Source organism: Cervus canadensis, chromosome 9 (assembly GCF_019320065.1).
Source record: "Cervus canadensis isolate Bull #8, Minnesota chromosome 9, ASM1932006v1, whole genome shotgun sequence".
NCBI classification, from domain to species: domain Eukaryota; kingdom Metazoa; phylum Chordata; class Mammalia; order Artiodactyla; family Cervidae; genus Cervus; species Cervus canadensis.
The window spans coordinates 42,541,208-42,560,133 of NC_057394.1; the positions used below are offsets into that span (position 1 = coordinate 42,541,208).

General features: G+C 41.7%; 1 protein-coding gene and 1 non-coding gene across 3 annotated transcripts in view; one reads left to right on the forward strand and one right to left on the reverse strand.

Annotated features, from left to right (window-relative positions):
* KLHL1 (kelch like family member 1) overlaps nucleotides 1–18,926 on the forward strand; it is a 476,190-nt gene that overhangs the window by 264,917 nt on the left and 192,347 nt on the right. The window lies entirely within an intron of this gene.
* TRNAS-GCU lies at nucleotides 3,612–3,693 on the reverse strand. The gene has a single exon. It is a non-coding gene; the product is annotated as a tRNA-Ser (tRNA).

The window sequence follows — 18,926 nt, forward strand, 5'->3', positions numbered from 1 at the left end:
AAATTGGAAAAGGAGTATGTCAAGGCTGTATATTGTCACACTGCTGATTTAACCTATATGCAGAGTACATCATACAAAACGCTGGGCTGTAGGAAGCACAAGCTGGAATCAAGATTGCTGGGAGAAATATCAATAACCTCAGATATGCAGATGACACCACCCTTATGGCAGAAAATGAAGATGAACTAAAAAGCCTCTTGATGAAAATGAAAGAGGAAAGTGAAAAAGTTGGCTTAAAGCTCAACATTCAGAAAACTAGATCATGGCATCCAGTCCCATCACTTCATGGCAAATAGATGGGGAAACAATGGAAACAGTGGCTGACTTTATTTTTCTGGGTTCAAGATCACTGCAGATGGTGATTGCAGCCATGAAATTAAAAGACACATATTCCTTGGAAGGAAAGTTATGACCAACCTAGACAGCATATTAAAAAGCAGAGACTTTGTTCGCCAACAGAGTCCATCTAGTCAAAGCTATCTTTTTTCCAGTGGTCTTGTATGGATGTGAGAGTTGGACAATAAAGAAAGCTGAGTGCCAAAGAATTGATGCTTTTGAACTGTGGTGTTGGAGAAGACTCTTGAGAGTCCCTTGGACTGCAAGGAGATCCAACCAGTCCATCCTAAAGGAGATCAGTCTTAGGTGTTCACTGGAAGGACTGATGTTGAAGCTGCAACTCCAATATTTTGGCCACCTGATGCGAAAAGCTGACTCATTTGAAAAGGCCCTGGTGTTGTGAAAGATTGAGGGGAGGAGGAGAAGGGGATGACTGAGGATGAAATGGTTGAATTGCATCACCGACTCGATGGACATGGGTTTGCGTGAACTCTGGGAGTTGGTGATTGACAGAGAGGCCTGGCGTGCTGCGGTTTATGGGTTTTCTAAGAGTCAGACACGATTGAGTGACTGAACTGAACTGAATACATCCAAGTGTACTATTCATAGCTTTGACTATGACAAGGATTTTCTTTCATCATGTTTTTGGTTAGCACCAGCGTAGCATGCCAATCCTTTTCTAAACTAGAACTGAATCCTTCTTTTTTTTCCCCATAACTTATTGTAAGGAACCCCATTTGAGCAGAGGAAAGTGGTTACCAGTGACATATAGACCTATTTGAGCCTGGTTGGAAGACAAGGCTTCCATTTAATAATTTCAATGACTGGGCTCGATGCCTACTTCACATCATTATCCAATGGATTTATTAACATCAAACAATTTTCAGTCACTGGATGTTCCATGATAAGAACTTCGGTTACCACGTGAGCCCAACAGTGCTCCAATAGCTGTTTTCTTTTTCAAACCTAAAGCAAGTCTTATTTACAGAGACAGTGTGTGTGTGTGTGTGTGTGTGTGTGTGTGTGTGTGTGTGTGTGTGTGTGTGTGCGCGCGCGCGCGCGCGTGCGTGCGTGGTAAGTTGCCTCAGTCATGTCCTATCCTTTGCGACCCTATGGACTGTAGCCCACCAGGCTTCTCTGTCCATAGGATTCTACAGGCAAGAATACTGGAGTGGGTTGCCATGCCTTTCTCCAGGGGATCTTTCTGACCCAGGGATTGAACCTGCGTTGCCTACATATCTTTCCTTGGTAGACGTGTTCTTTACCACTAGCTCAACCTAGGAAGCCCCCTTACAGAGTGTAGCCTTGCTATAAAACTTTAAGAAGTTTGAGCCATGGTTTTAACCACTGACACGTGCTAGTTCTCTTCCCCACATTCTTATCCATTAGTTCTCTTCCCCCAATTCTTATCCACTCCCAGGACTAATTTTCAATCCTATATCACAAATGGCAGGGAAACTTACCCAACAACTCAGATTTGCATATATTAGCCCCATTAGAAATCAATAGCCTGAATAGATTTGAACAACAAATATATTTGAATCATATTCTTATATGCCTTAAAAATCCAAAGGAACCTAATAAATTCTGTGCCTCATTTTCACTGGCTGGTTGGTTCTCCCATTACTATCTAGACCATGAGGTTGTTGAAAAGTCTACAGATGCAGCAAATCTTCAAAACCTCATAGGGTTTCATGTCTCAACTTCTGACATACATGTGTTTTGCTAAGTTATGTAGAGTACTCACCACTTCCTGTTCACTGAAGTCAATTATCATGATAATATATATTATCAATACAGTGGATTTCTTTGATGTCTCGTGGAATGTCAGGAAAGCAAAGTTTTTGTAGACTCAGTTCAGTTCATTTAAGTCAATCAGTCATGTCCAACTCTTCGTGACCCCAAGGACCACAGCACACCAGGCTTCCCTGTCCATCACCAACTCCTGGATCTTGCTTTAACTCATATCCATTGAGTTGGTGATGCCATCCAACCATCTCATCCTGTGTTATCCCCTTCTCCTCCTGCCTTCAATCTTTCCCAGCATCAGGGTCTTTTTCAATGAGTCAGTTCTTATCAGGTGGCCAAAGTATTGGAGATTCAGCTTCAGCATCAGTCCTTCCAATGAATATTCAGGACTGATTTCCTTTAGGATTGATGGATTTGATCTCTTTCTCTATCCAAGAGACCCTCAGGTGTCTTTTCCAATACCACAGTTCAAAAGCATCAGTTCTTTGGTGCTCAGCTTTCTTTATGGTCCAACTCTCACATCCATACATGACTCTATGGATACTTTCAATACTTTTCCAAAGCTATAGAAAAACCATAGCTTTGATTGGACAGACCTTTGTCGGTAATGTCTCTGTTTTTGATATGCTGTGTAGGTTTTCTTCCAAGGAGCTTTCATAGCTTTCATAGCTTTTCTTCCAAGGAACGAATGTCTTTTAATTTCATGGCTGCAGTCACCATCTGCAGTGATTTTGGAGCCCAAGAAAATAAAGTCTGTCACTGTTTCCACTGTTTCCCCATCTATTTGTCATGAAGTGATAGGACCAGATGCCATGATCTTTGTTTTTTGAATGTTGAGTTTTAAGCCAGTTTTTGTAGACTATTTCAGAGCAAAGAATATAATCACATTGCAACAAGAGCTACAAGATTATTAAAGCATACTGCCACTTTTATTATATAAAGACAAACTCTATGTTCTTTCTTGATAATGAGAATTCAGAGAAAAACATTTGTCATGTCCATGGCTAGATACTAATGCCTCAGGCCACTGTGAGAGTCTTCGCATACCTGGAAGCACCACCTTAGGGTGGCTCCATGCCTGAGGGGATACAGTCTTTCTCCTTCCAAGCTTCAAGCCTCTGTTTCTTCTGGCCAGCTCTGGGCACTCTTCAGAGAGCAACCACAGAATGCAGACTGGTGCTTTTGGTGCTTCTTCATGTGCTTTAAATGATCTGCTCTAGACATTTAAAACTAGCATTATGCAAAATAAAGATGAAGAGTAAAATTCATGCTAGTAGTTTAAAGAAAGAAAGAAAGAAAGAAAGTGAAGTCACTCAGTCGTGTCCAACTCTTTGCAACCCCATGGACTGTAGCCTACCAGACTCCTCCATCCATGGGATTTGCCAGGCAAGATTAATGGAGTGGGTTTCCATTTCCCTCTCCAGAGGATCTTCCTGACCCAGGGATCGAACCCAGATCTTCCCCATTGTAGGCAGATGCTTTACCATCTAAGCCACCAGAGAAGTCACCTAAGAAAAACCTACATTTGATGAGGATGGGATTCAAACCCACACGTGCAGAGCACAATGGATTAGCAGTCCATTGCCTTAACCACTCGGCCACCTCGTCTGGAATTCTCCAGACCAGAATACTGGAGTGGGCAGCCTTTCCCTTCTCCAGGGGATCTTCCCAACCCAGGGATCGAACCCAGGTCTCCTGCATTGCAGGCAGATTGTTTACCAGCTGAGCCACAAGGGAAGCCCAGTAGTTTAAAGGTTTCTTTATTTAGAATGACATTGGTGGTGGTGGTTTAGTTGCTAAGCCATGTCTGACTCTTGCAACCCCGTGGACTGTAGCCTGCAAGGCTCCTCTGTCCATGGCATTTTCCAGGCAAGAATACTGGAGTGGATTGCCATTTCCTTCTCCAGGGAATCTTGCCAACCCAGGAATCGAACCCAGGTCCTCTGCATTGCAGGCAGATTCTTTACCAACTGAGCTATGAGGGAAGCCCACAGAATGACATTAAATAGCAAGTAAAAAGCACCATGAAAAATCAAAAGAAATGTTCTGGAAGAAAAGAAAAAGCTTAGTATGTACCTTATAGAGCCTTTTCTCCTGCTCTTTGAACAAGAGTTTGTATATCTTCACTTTGCCTTGTGCCTCACAAAGTGTAGCCAGCCTTGCCAGAATCAGGAGATTCTGAGATATGCAACAATTTGAGAATCACTTGTTCTAACACATCAAGAAATCAAAGAGAGAGCTCTTCCAGCTGTTAGTATATCTCAGTTATTATTATTATTTTTTTAATTTCTCTGGAGGTAATCACAGAGATGGTTTATGGAACCATTATACCTGCACTGAGACAAAACTTCACTATGAAACTCAATTTATTGTGCAGTCTCTATGGGTCCCACTATAACAAGAGAACCACCATAACATTTCAGTGTCATCCCAAATCAAACAATCTTTAAAGATGTTAGGTTACCTCTTCTCAGTGCACGTGTACTCTTAGCAAAATCTGAAGATCCCTTTGGGGTAGAATCAGAGGGAAGTTTGTTACATACACTTGTGTCTATATTCATTGTATATACTTCTCAAAGAATCTTATTATCCCCATTAAATTAACATATTCAGAGTCTGTGAATGTACACTGATCTACAAATTGTAAGTAGAGCTGTTAATAGAATTTTCTATTGCAGTGACTAATATTAGCTTTCATTTATTCAAATGAAGAAATACCTTAAGTGGAAACCCATCAGTCTCACTCTAGGACTTTAAGATGAATTCTGTAGATACCTATGGATCTAGGTGATCTAAATGCCACTCAGGCCCCCTGCTTTTATTTTTGTTATATCCATCTTGCCTCTGGGCAGTGCTTACCTGGTGACTCAGTGGTAAAAAATCCGCCTGCAATGCAGGAGACATGGGTTCGATCCTTGGATCGAGAAGATCCCCTGGAGAAGGGAATGATAACCCACTCAAGTATTCTTGCCTGCGAAATCCCATGGACAGAGAAGCCTGGCAGTCTACAGTCCACAGTGTTGCAAAAGAGCCGAACACAACTTAGCGACTAACCAACCCGCTTGCCACTGATGATTAACTGCTGCCATCTAGATTCTTCCATTCTGGAATATTAGACTCCAGGGAGGTGGCAACATTTCCCAGTCCTAAACCTGACCTTCTTAACATTATGGTACCCTTTCAGCATCATTCATTGAGCTTTCCCAAGGAGCATGCAATGAAGGTATTTCCAGTTGTTTCCAGATAATCCATTCTAAGATCTTCACTTCAGTCTGAACTTCTGTTCTATTCCTCAATATTATGCTAATGAAAGTCTAGTACATTGAGCTCATTTACACTTGCACATAATATCTACAGGCTTCAGTTTAACATCTACCGTTATCGTCATGCATGCATGCTCAGTCTTGTCTGACTCTTTTTTAACTCCATGAACTGCAGCCCACCAGGCTCCTTTGTCCATGGGATTTTCCAGGTGTCAACTAAGATATATAGCTACAACCTAAAAGTAGAGTGTTATTTTATTTGGTGGGAATGTTTAGGACTCCAAGCCTGGAGACAGCATCTCAGTAGCTATAAGAAAACTGTTCCAAGGAAGCTGGATGGGGCATCAGGGTATACACAGTTTTGCAGCAAAGTGGGCAGGCAGTCTAAACACCAAAGATAAGCTATCCAATTAAGGAATTTATAATTGTTTGTATGGGAAGATGCAAGCCTCTGGGCTCACTGAATTGATTTCTTTTATATGTACCTCAGCTATTTGGGACCAAATCCTGTTTATTTGTTCACCTTAAGTAGTGGCAGATGGCTGCTTCTTACATTTCCCCAGCTTCTCAGCAATCACTGTGGGCACCTGCTGGATCTCTGTTTGAGGAGCCCTCATTCACATATCCCCCGGAGAAGGGAAAATACCCACTCCAGTACTGGCCTGGAGAATCCCATGGACTGTATAGTCCATGGGGTTGCAAAGAGTCACAGCTGAGCGACTTCCACTTTCACTTTCATTCACATTTGGTGGCCAGGAATCACTGATGGCTATGACATTTCTTGTTTATTGATATGGCAAGAGATATTTTCATTTCACAAGCAGGAACACTGGAGTGGGTTACCATTTCCTACTCCAAGGGGTTTTCCAAACCAGTGATCGAACTCACGTCTTTTGTGCCTCCTGCATTGGCAGGTTCTTTCTTTACCACTGTTCTCCCCAAGAAGCCACATGTCCACTATAAAAACCAGCTCCTAGTCAGTATGATTTGAGGATTATGCTGAATCCTAAGTATGAGTGAGTAGACTTCATATATAAATTTCTTTTTATCTTCATTTTTATATTCCTCCATCCTTGCCTAAAACCCTTAAGATCAATCTTTCCACCTATGTCTTCTTGGTTTCATTCATATCCTTACCAGATCCTAAAATGACTTTGATGTGAATGCTGTCTCTTGCTGCATCAGAATTTTTACTTCTCTACCCAAATGGTACTGAGATTTGACTGTGGTATTTAACCTGGAGCCAATGATTATTTGTGAGGGAAGGAATTAAAGTGAACAAAACAGCTCTGTTGCTTTCTTTGCTTATGTTTGGTGTGGTTCTTTTATTATTTTGTTTTCAAAACAAGGGAGAACAGACTCCTGTGCAATGTTGAAGAGAAGGGTTTATAAGAAGCTGGGGTTCATAAGAAGTTCAGGCTTTCTCCTCTAATACCTATTCCAATTGACAGGATTCCACTCTCCTCATCAGTTATGTGTGCATTTCTTTTCCATTGAAACAGGATAAAAACATTTTAGTCATTTAGCTACTACTTATAATTGTGGGAGCTTTGACACTTCATTTTAACTCTCAGTTTCATTTCTTCATATATAGAGATTAGATATCATAATCTATATAATTTGATCCTTTGTGTACTGGCCTACGATGTTACAATTTCTCCCTCTCTCATTATCTAGTGTTAGAAACTTCTTTTTTTCAGTTATTTCTCTAAATATAACCCTTTTTGCTTTATTTTACAGCTGGTTCAGATGTTACTCTGAATTTTAGTGGAATCCAGTAAAAATTACTAGAAGGCCAATGGTAATATGTGTAGATGTAGTAATTCAACCCAAAGCATTTCATATTGCTGCAAATTCATAATATGGCCAATCATCTTGCAATTATTTTTAATTTGCAGTAACAGAGAAGCACAGGTGGTTACTGAGTAAAGATCAAAAATAGCCACTGTGAATTAAGAGCATTAGGACATGTCAAGTATTTAAAATGTGATCTTATGCCCAAAAGCTTGGCTTCTCTGCACCCCTGTGCTATATACACTTGGGTGAAATAGAAAAGAAAAGCTTTAGTGCTTTGCTAGCAAGGGGATAGACACTGGACTTCTGCCTCAAAAAACTGTCAACCCTAGAGAACTTGATGTTCTCCTAACCTTGATGAACTTTGTCTCTTTAGTGTTTTCTTGGGTGATTTCTTGGCTGCTCCTTCCATGATTAGCAGAGAGGAGAAGACTGTATGTTCTCAACCATGTCCAACTCTTTGAAATCCCAAGGATTGTAGCCCACTAAACTCCTCTGTGCATGGGATTTTCCAGTCAAGGATACTGGAGGGGATTGCCATTTTCTACTCCAGGGTTATTTTTTCTGACTCAGGTATCAAACTTATGTCCCCCACATTGACAGGCAGATTCTTTACCACTGCACTACTTGGGAATGCCCAACTGTTCATCAAATCCACCTTTTATTACTCATGGAAGATTATAGTGGCTGGAGTCTTGCCTATAAGAAATGGAGAACAGAAAGGCTTTCATGTCTGGGATGCCCACAGGACACTGCTTGGTTTCAGTACTTTATAAAAATGCTTCATAAAAAATATAAAACTTTTTTTGCATATTGCATAATCCAAATCTATTACAAGAGTACTCACAAGATTAAGAACTGTATCTTGTTTGCTGATTAGTAATTAAGTTGTGTCCAACTCTATGGAACCCCATGGACTTAAGCCTGCCAGGCTCCTCTGTCCATGGGTTTTCACAGGCAAGAATACTAGAGTGGGTTACCATTTCCTTCTCTAGGGGATCTTCCCCACCCAAGGATTTAACCCACACCTCCTACACTGGCAGGCAGATTCTTTACCACTGAACTACCAGGGAAGTCCATGCAGTAGTTAGAAGGAATCAAAATAAAATGAACTAAATTATAAGTAAGAAAAAAAAAAAAAAAGAAGAATTTGTGGGAGTTCTATATATCCAAGGCCAACCAGATGTCAAAATGATCAATAAATTAAGACAAAGAGAGAAACTGAAAATAACAAAATATTTTCAAGGCAGGAATAAAGATGCAGAAGTAGAGAACAGACATGTGGACACAGTGAGGGAAAGGGAGCCTGGGACAAAGTGGGAGACTAGGATCAAAATATATACACTATCACGTGTCAAATACATAATTAGGGGAAACCTGCTACAATGCACAGGAAGCTCAGTCTGATGCTCTGGGTGACAGGCTTTGGGGAGTGGTGGGAGGGAAGTCCAAGAAGGAGGGATCTATGTGTACAGTTCAGTTCAGTTCAGTAGCTCAATCGTGTCCGACTCTTTGCGAGCCCATGAACCCCAGTACACCAGGCCTCCCTGTCCATCACCAACTCCCAGAGTTTACCCAAACTCATGTCCATTGAGTCGGTGATGCCATCTAACCATCTCATCCTCTGTCGTCCCCTTTTCCACCTGCCTTCAATCTTTCCCAGCATCAGGGTCTTTTTAATGAGTCAGCTCTTCGCATCAGGTGGCCAAAATATTGGAGTTTCAGCTTCAACATCAGTCCTTCCAATGAATATTCAGGACTGATTTCCTTTAGGATGGACTGGTTGGATCACCTTGCAGCCCAAGAGACGGTCAAGAGTCTTCTCCAACACCATAGTTCAAAAGCATCAATTCTCCTGTGCTCGGCTTTCTTTATGGTCCAACTCTCACATTCATACATGACTACTGGAAAAATCATAGCCTTGACTAGATGGACCTTTGTTGGAAAAATAATGTCCCTGCTTTTTAATATGCTATCTAGGTTGGTCATAACTTTCCTTCCAAGGAGTAAGTGTCTTTTAATTTTATGGCTGCAATCACCATTTGCAGTGATTTTAGAGACCCCAAAAATAAAGTCAGCCACTGTTTCCACTGATCTATGTGTACATATAGCTGATTCACTTCACTGTACAGCAGAAATTAACACAACATTGTAAAACAATTATCCAATAGTAATTTTTAAAAGTCTTTATTCATTTATTCTGACAGTGTAAGAAAGAGACCAAAAGTGGTGCTTCCTCTCAACTATCCGCCACAGAATGGCACCAGGTGAGGTACTGATCCAGCTGTGGATCAGCACAGATGGGGGAGTTTCTCTCACTCATTACCAAGGAAGCTGCAGCAGAAGACTCCTGTATTTTATTGAGTAGTGGGTCAAAGAGTAGGAGAATAGGAAGGGCTAAGAGTAGAAAGGTAGTGAGTCAAAATGGAGGTAACCATAGGCAAAAACTCATTTTATGCATCTGAGTGGTCAACTCAGGAGGAAGGGATTTTTGTCTCTCAAGTCTTGTGCCTTTCCTCATGGCTCAGATGTAAAGAGTCTGCCTGCAATGAGGGAGACCTGGGTTCAATCCCTGGGTTGGGAAGATCTCCTGGAGCAGGAAATGGCAACCCACTCCAGTACTCTTGCCTGGAAAATCCCATGGACAGAGGAGCCTTGTAGGTTACAGTCCATGGGGTCGCAAAGTCAGACACAACTGAATGACTTCACTTTCACTTTCTTTCAAGTCGTGTAGTTTAATAGCAATCCTCACTGACAATCTATTGAATCTTTGGAACAGGGATGAAGTGGATGGAAAACTCTTACAGGAAAACTCCATAAAGACTGAAGTGTCTGCAGTTGTAAAAGGAGTGCATTTATTTGAAATAAAGTGACTGGCATTATCTTGTCCTTTCCCATAAACCACTTGAACCCATCCTTTTATTTTCCATTAAAACAATGAACCCCCTACCCTCACCCCATGGCTTGGGAAATGACAGGCAGCATGTTGAGTATATCATGTACTCCAATTAGACCCATTGATGTGGGCTACAGATCCAGGGTTTTTATCAGATGTAATAGCCACTGGAAGATATTAAGAAGAGGTGGTAAGGATACATAGAAGAACTATATAAAAATATTTTAATGACCCAGATAACCATGAAGGTATGGTCACTCCCTAGAGCCAGACATCCTGGATTGCAAACTCAAGGGGGCCTTAGGAAGCATTGCTACAAGAAAAGCTAGTAGAGGTGATGGAATTCCAACTGAGCTGTTTCAAATCCTAAAAGATGATGCTGTGAAAGTGCTGCACTCAATATGCCAGCAAATTTGGAAAACTTAACAGTGGTCACAAGACTGGAAAAGGACAGTTTTCATTTAAATCCCAAAAAAAGGGCAAAGAGAAAGGACTGAAACTACTGCACTGTTGCACTCATTACATATGCTAGCAAAGTAATGCTCAAAATTCATCAAGTTAGGTTTCAACAGTACATGAACCTAGAACTTAAAGATGTACAAACTGGATTAATAAAAGGCAGAGGAACCAGAGATCAAATTGCCAACATCCATTGGCTCGTAGAAAAAATAAGAGAATTTAAGAAAAACTTGTGTTTTTGCTTTATTGACTACACAAAAACCTTTGACTTTGTGGATCACAACAAACAGTGGAAAATTCTTAAAGCAATGGGAATACCAGCCACCTTACCTGCCTTCTGTATGCAGGTCAAGAAGCAACATTTAGAACCAGACATGGAACAATGGGCTGGATCAAAATTGGGAAAGGAGTAAGTCAGGACAGTTATTGTCACCCTGCTTATTTTAACTTATATGTAGAGTACATCATGTGAAATGTCAGGCTGGATGAAGCATAAGCAGGAATCAAGATTGCCAAGAGAAATATCAATAACCTCAGATATGCAGATGATACCACCCTAATGGCAGAAGTGAAGTGGAATTAAATAGCCTCTTGATAAAGGTAAAAAAGCCGAGTGAAAAAGCTGGCTTAAAACTCAACATTCGAAAGACAAAAATCATTTCATCTGGTCCCATCACTTCATGGTAAATAGATAGGGAAACAATGACAGAATTTATTTTCTTGGGCTCCAAAATCACTGCAGGTAGTGATTGCAGCCATGAAATTAAAAGACATTTGCTCCTTGGAAGAAAAGCTATGACAAAACTGGACAGTATTAAAAAGCAGAGATATTACTTTGCCGCAAAAGTCCATCTAGTCAAAGCTATGCTTTTTCCAGTAGTCATGTATGGGTTTGAGAGTTTCATAAAGAAAGTTGAGCACCCAAGAACAGAGGCTTTTGAACTGTGGTGTTGGAAAGACTCTTGAGAGTCCCTTGGACTGCAAGGAGATCAAGCCAGTCAATCCTAAAGGAAATCAACCCTGAATATTCATTGGAAGGACTGATGCTGAAGCTGAAGCTCCAATACTTTGGCCATCTGATGGGAAGAATCAACTCATTGGAAAAGATCCTGATGCTGAGAACAATTGAAGGCAGGAGGAGAAGGGAATGACAGAGGACAAGATGGTTGGATGGCATCACTGACTCATTGGACATCAGCTTGAGAAAACTCCAGGAGATGGTGAAGGACAGGGGAGCCTGGTGTATTGCAGTCCATGGGGTTGCAAAGAGCCAGACAGGACTGAGCGACTGAACAACAACAATGGAAACTGAACAGGATATAAACATTGGCTATCAGGGCTTGGGTCTTCCCAGGAGGCTCAGTGGTAAAGAATCCACTTGCCAATGTTGAAGATGGGTGTTCGATCCCCGGCTTGGGAGGACCACCTGGAGAAGGAAAGGGTAACCCACTCCAGTATTCTTGCCTGGGAAATCCCATAGACAGAGGACCCTGACAGCTATAATCCATGGGTTCTCAAAAGAGTCAGACCTGTCTTAGTGACTAAACAGCAACAAGTAGGTTTTGGATGGTTTGGACTAAGTCAGGGGAATGTGCAGGCAGGAATGGTTAAGTCAAACTGGGAGAAAGTATCAACTACACTCAAAGTTGAGCGAGACCTCTCCAGATAGGATAAGAAGGCCCATATGATTTATCTGTTAGGTGGGATAGCTTTTCCATGCTGTTGTGGCACCTTCTGACAGCAGTGACAGTCTACAGGCTCAATTTGGATGCAATCTGAATTTCCATGGCTGTCCTCCATAGATCCCAATGAATCTATTTGCTCTGGGAAAGAGAACAACTAACTCATTCTCTGTGTTTAGCTGACAGTCCTGCTCTGCTCATTGGTTCTTCTCCCTGTTTTAGTGTAGAGGTGAGCATCTATAGATCTAGTAAAAAAGCTTATTAGTAATATCTAGATTTACCTAAATCTCTTTTCCTCAAGGGAAGGGTCACAAGGCTTATTTATATGCCAGTCTGATGCTTGCCAGTCTCAACTAAACAAGCAGACCATTAGCCACACTCTTTGAAATTGTAACATGGCACATTTTGTGGTGGCCTGGAAAACCATGAAACTCTGCCCATTGTTCCACATCTCCTTCACTTCATTCAGTAACTGACAGAGCTCTCTCCAATTGGATTGCAGCCACATTTTCTTCCATCCTAGTAGAACTTAACTGGAAAGAGACATCAGTAAATCAGTCCCATGCAAGGTTTCAGGAAGTCACTGTGTCTGAATCCCCATTGGACTAGTGGAGAGTATTTCCTCTTCGGAGGCAGGGGAGCACTCCTGGGACCTACTCTTGGAGTTATGGGACAGCAGCTGGGCCAGAAATTACCATTTGTGCTTCACCAGAGAAAACTTGAGCCTCCTCTATCAGGCAAATTGAAGTATCTTTTCAGACCCATGGCATGTTTGGAATTTCCAAATGTAATACTACTTTAGAACTATGAATCTTGTGGCCACTAGCCTCCCAGGCCCAATAACAGGTCAATATTTGCCTCTCAAAAGATGTTTACCTTTTAGCCACCTCTAGGAGCCTATGGGTCCAGAAGACTAAAGGGTAGGTTCTAACTGATAAACTGAGAGGTTGGTGTGATTTTTAACTCTAAAGGCAAATGTGAGTTGGCGGGGGAGGGTCCCAGGAAAGAGCAAGCTAAGTAGCTTGATGGAGCACCTCCAGGGTATCCTATTGTTCAGGGCCCCACTCAAAGCCAGTGGCCTTTTTAGTAACCCAGGAGATAAGTAGCATCAGATCTTCTTCATGGGGAATGTAAGAGCCTCAGTAACCAAATAGGTCTACCAATCACTAGGCCTCCTTTTCTTAAAATGTTTTATTTTGTATTGGGGTATAGTCAGTTAACAATGTTGCGATAGTTTCAGGTGAACAACAAAGGGACTTAGCCATACATATACATGTATCCATTCTCCCCAAATTCCCCTCCCATCTGTCAAGACAGAGGGTCAAATTCTTGGCAGTCCTCTCCTCTAAATGAGATATCATGCTTCTTCCCAAATTTTACCCAGGAATTTTACTTAAGTTGCAAGTTCTTAAAACTTGTGCATGTCAACTGTTTTGCCATATATGGGCAGTACGTTTTCCAGCCCCTGTTGGGCATGGCCCTTGTTCTCAACTCACCAGGAAGATGTCACCGATAAAGAGAAAGGCTAATCCTCCCTCTTGGAGCAGATAGTTTTTCTAGATCATGACATATCAATAGATGACAGGCAGTAGCCAGGGGATTTCAGTAGCCTTGTAGAGGTAAAGTTGTCTTGAATCCCATTTCGCATAAAAGAAAACTGAACCTGATCATCTTGGTGCAGAAGGATGCTGATGAAGGCACTTACATCAACTGCTGCATTATTTTAGCTCAAACAATAGCTTCTATGACACTCACCATGCCAGTTATTGTCTTGATTACAGTATTGAATTGCCTTCAACAAGTGGTGAATCTTAAAGGCTTTCATGCAGGCCAGATAGGACTATTGAATGGAGAAATAGTCTCACAGAGGAATTTGGTTTCCTTAAGCTCAGAAATAACTAGGTATTTCTTTCCTACCCTCCTCATCTGCTATTGCTTTAGGGAGACAGTGACATTAGACATTGATAGCTGGATTGGTTCATAGTCACCTCTATGTCTCACTAAGACAGTCTTAACTGGAGCAATTTCCAGTAAGGCTTGAGAACAAAGGTGAGCAGGAGTGCACATAGAAAACACATTCATACCAATAGTGCATTCATTAATGGGATCCATAATAATAGAAGATAGAGAGTTCCAAAAGGATCCACTCTTAGCCAGGACTGAACAAGAGTCCTCCCAGTGGTTGTGGCTTTAGAACGAAACCCAGAGAGCATTATCTGTTTCCCCATCATGGTGCCAGGTGACTCAGGCATCAAAGTCACCTGTGCTCCCCTATCCAAAAGGCCAAAAAAGTACAGTATCCTCCAATCACCCCCATTAAACCCTGACCCTAACATGTGGCTCATCTCTGGGGACAGGGAGACCTTGGCCTAACTCCCAGATTTGTTTATTTTTAAAAGCCAGCCTGAAGGTCTTTGTAAAAGCTGGCAAGGCTCTCTAATTCATCTCCAGACTCAGTGGGAAGAGAGGAGGTGACAACCTCATAAGGGAGGTTAACTGGACCTGATAACCAGTGGGACTGCTACAGACAATACTAGAAACCAAGTCTTGTTAGTAGTCTCATTGCCTACTGTTCAGACACCATCTCTATAAGCACAAACAACAACCAGGGTGGCTTTCAGGGCTGCAATTGTCTCTGCCAGCATGGTGCAGACATGGTTTCCAGGGCAGCATCCTCCCCAGAGTGGGTCTAATGTGTCAAAGCCCAAGTAACCATCAGTCTAGGAAGAAGTGGGTCTCACGTGTGTTGTCCTCTCATTGCCTGCCTTCCCCTCCTCTAGAAAAAGTCAGAGCATTCTGGAGGAAGGGGTCTGCAGTGACAATCCCACAAGGCACCCCTGCCCTTAATTAAATTTAGTGGTTTTGACAGCAAATTGACCAAGTTTCAAAGGTCTCTTCTCATTCTACTATTGTCATCTATTTCTTTACAATGTCCACTTAGGAAGGCATTCTATCTTTCCTTTCTATTTTTTGGAACTCTTATTCAGATCGGTATATTTTTCCCTTCTCCTTTGCCCCTCACTTCTCTTTTCTCAGCTATTTATAAGATCTCCTCAGACAACCACTTTGCCTTTTTTGCATTTCTATTTCTTGGGAATGGTTTTGGTCACTGCCTCTTGTATAATGTTACGAACCTCCATCCATAGTTCTTCAGGCACTCTGTCTATCAGATCTAATCCCTTGAATCTATTTGTCACTTCTGCTGTATAAACATAAGAGATTTGATTTAGGTCCTGGTGGCTCAGATGGTAAAGCGTCTGCCTACAATGAGGGAGACCTGGGTTCAATCCCTGGGTCGGGAAGATATTCTGGAGAAGGAAATGACAACCCACTTCAGTATTCTTACCTGGAAAATCCCATGGACAGAGGAGCCTAGTGGGCTACAGTCCATGGGGTCGCAAAGAGTCGGACACGACTGAGCGACTTCACTTTCACTTTCATACCTGAATGGTCTAGTGATTTTCCCTACTTCAATTTAAGTCTGAATTTTACAGTAAGGAGCTCATGATCTGAGTCACAGTCAGTTCCAGGTCTTGTTTGTGCTAACTGTATACAGCTTCTCCATCTTCAGTTGCAAAGAATATAATTAATTTGATTTCAGTATTGACCATCTGGTGATGTCCGTGAGTAGAGTCATCTTTTGTGTTGTTGGAAGACAGTGTTTTCTATGACCAGTGCATTCTCTTTGCAAAACTCTGGTAGCCTTTGCCCTGCTTCATTTTGTACTCCAAGGCCAGACTTGCCTGTTACTCCAGATATCTCTTAAATTCCTACTTTTGCATTCCAGTCCCCTATGATGAAAAGGACATTTTTGTTGTTGTTGTTGTTAGTTCTAGAAGGTTTTGTAGATCTTCATGGAACTGTTCAACTTCAGCCTATTTGGCATTAGTGGCTGGGGGATAGACTTGGATTACTATGATGTTAAATGACTTACCTTGGAAATGAACCAAGATCATTCTATCACTTTTGAGATTGCACCCAAGTATGGTATTTCAGACTCTTGTTAACTATGAAGGCTACTCCATCTCTTCTAAGGGATTCTTGGCCATGCATGCATGGTAATTTGCTTGTCATGTCTGACTCTTTGTGACACTATGGACTGTAGCTCACCAGGCATCTCCACCCATGGGATTCTCCAGGCGAGAATAAGTTTCCACTTTGACTCAGCTTCTTCATTCTTTCTAGAGCTATTTCTCCACTCTTCCCTTCTTCCCCAGTAGCATATTGGACACCTACTAACCTGGGGAGCTCATCTTTCAGTGTCACTTCTTTTTGCCTTTTCATACTGTTCATGGGTTCCTAAAGGCAAGAATGTTGAAGTGGTTCACCACTCCCTTCTCCAGTGGATCACATTTTGTCAGAACTCTACCATGATCCATCCATCTTGGGTGGCCCTGCATGGCATAGCTCATTGTTTCACTGAGTTACACAAGGCTATGATCCATGTGATGATTTTGATTAGATTTTGGTGACTGTGCTTTCATTCTGTCTACCCTCTGATGGATGAGGATAAGAGTTGTCTGCAAGCTTCCTGATGTGAGTCCAGGCTATTGAGAAAATGGGGTCCTGCTCTTGTGCCAGAGGCTTGCTCAGTAGATATTTAATTCTAGAGATTGCTTCAAGAAAATGAGAGATACCAAGGGAATATTTCATGCAAAGATGGACATAATAAAGGACACAAATGGCAAGGATATAGCAGAAGCAGAAGAGATTGAGAAGAGGTGGCAAGAACACACAGAAGAACTTACAAAATATGTCTTAATGACCTGGATAACAATGATGGTGTGGTCACTCACCCTAGAACTAGACATTCTGGAGTGTGAAGTTAAGTGGACCTTAGGAATCATTACTATGAACATAGCAAGTGGAAGTGATGGAATTTCAGTTGAGCTATTTCAAATCCTAAAAGATGATGCTGTTAAACTGCTGCACTTAATATTCCAGCAAATGTGAAAAACTCAGCAGAGGCCACAGGACTGGAAAAGGTCAGTTTTCATTCCAATCTCAAAGAAAGGCAATGCCAAATAATATTCAAACTACTGCACAATTGTGCTTATTTCACACGCTTGCATGGTAATGCTCAAAATCCATCAAACTAGGCTTCAACAGTACATGAACTGAGATCTTCCAGATGTACAGGCTGGAATCATAGATCAAACTGCCAACATTTTTGGATCATAGGAAAAGCAGGAGAATTCCAGGAAAAAAAAAAAATCTACTTCTGCTTCATTGCCTATGCTAAAGGCTTTGTGTGGATCACAACAAACTGTGGAAAATTCTTAAAGAGATGGGAATACCAGACCACCTTACCTGCCTTCTGTGAAATCTGTAAGCAGGTCAAGAAGTAATAGAACTGGAAATAAAACAGTGGATTAGTCAAAATTGGGAAAGGAGGACATCAAGACTGTATATTGTCACATTGTTTATTTAACTTTATCAGAGTACGACATGCATAATGCCCAACTGGATGACTCACAAGCTGGAATCAAGATTTCTGGGAGAAATATCAATATCCTCAGATATGCAGATGACATCACCCTAATGGAAGAAATTTAAGAGGAAGTAACGAGCCTCTTGATGAAGATGAAAGAAGAGAGTGAAAAAGAGGACTTGACTCAATATTCAAAATACTAAGATCATGGCATCTGGTCCCATAACTTCATGACAAATAGATCTGGAAAAAATGGAAACAGTGACAGACTTCATTTTTCTGGGCTCTAGAATCACTGAGGACAGTTACTGCAACCATTATATTAAAGGATGCTTGCTCTCTGGAAGAAAAGCTATGACAAACCTTGACAGTGTATTAAAAAGCAGAGACATCACTTTGCTGACAAAGGTCTGTATAGTCAAAGCTGGTCCATATATTCAAGCTACTGGTTTTTCCAGCAATCATGTACAGATGTGAGTTGGACAATAACGAAGGCTGAGAGCTGAAGAATTGATCCTTTTGAACTGTGATGTGGGAGAAGACACTGGGGGTGCCTTGGACAGCAAGATCAAACCATTCAGTCCTAAAGCAAACAACCCTGATGCTGCAGGTGAAGCTCCAATACTTTGGCCACCTGATGGGAAGAGCCAATTCATTGGAAAATATTCTGATGCTGGAAAGATTGAGGGCAAGAAAAAGGGCAACAGAGGATGAGATGGTCCAATGACATCATTGACTCAATGCACATAAGTTTGAGCAAACTCTGGGAGATAGTGAAGGACATGAAAGTGTGCCGTGCTGTAGTCCATGGAGTCACAAAGAGCTGGGCATGACTAAGTAACTGAACAAGAACAGCCCACACACATTTTCACTAAAGTATAAGCCTTAATTACTCACTGCATTACAGGATGTCTGTCTTTGTCAGTGGCCAGCTTAGAGCTAACTTAGAGCATAACTTGATGCAACCCAGTGTAAGGATCCAATGGTTTGGGGCCTCATTACCATAGGACCATGAGGAATAGTCAGGGGCTATTTTCCTAGCTTTCTAATACCCTCTTTCTGGGTTTCTAATTTGACTCACAGGTAAGCATGACTAGGGACTTGTGTGTATGTGTGTGTGTTAGTCACCTAGTTGTGTCCAACATTTTGCAACACCGTGGACTATAGCCCTCCAGCCTTCTCTGCCCACGTGATTCTCCAGGAAAGAATACTGTAGTGGGTTGTCATTCCTTTCTCCAAAGGATCTTCCCGACCCAGGATTGAACACGGGGCTTCCACATTACAGGTAGATTCTTTACCATCTGAGCCACCAGGGA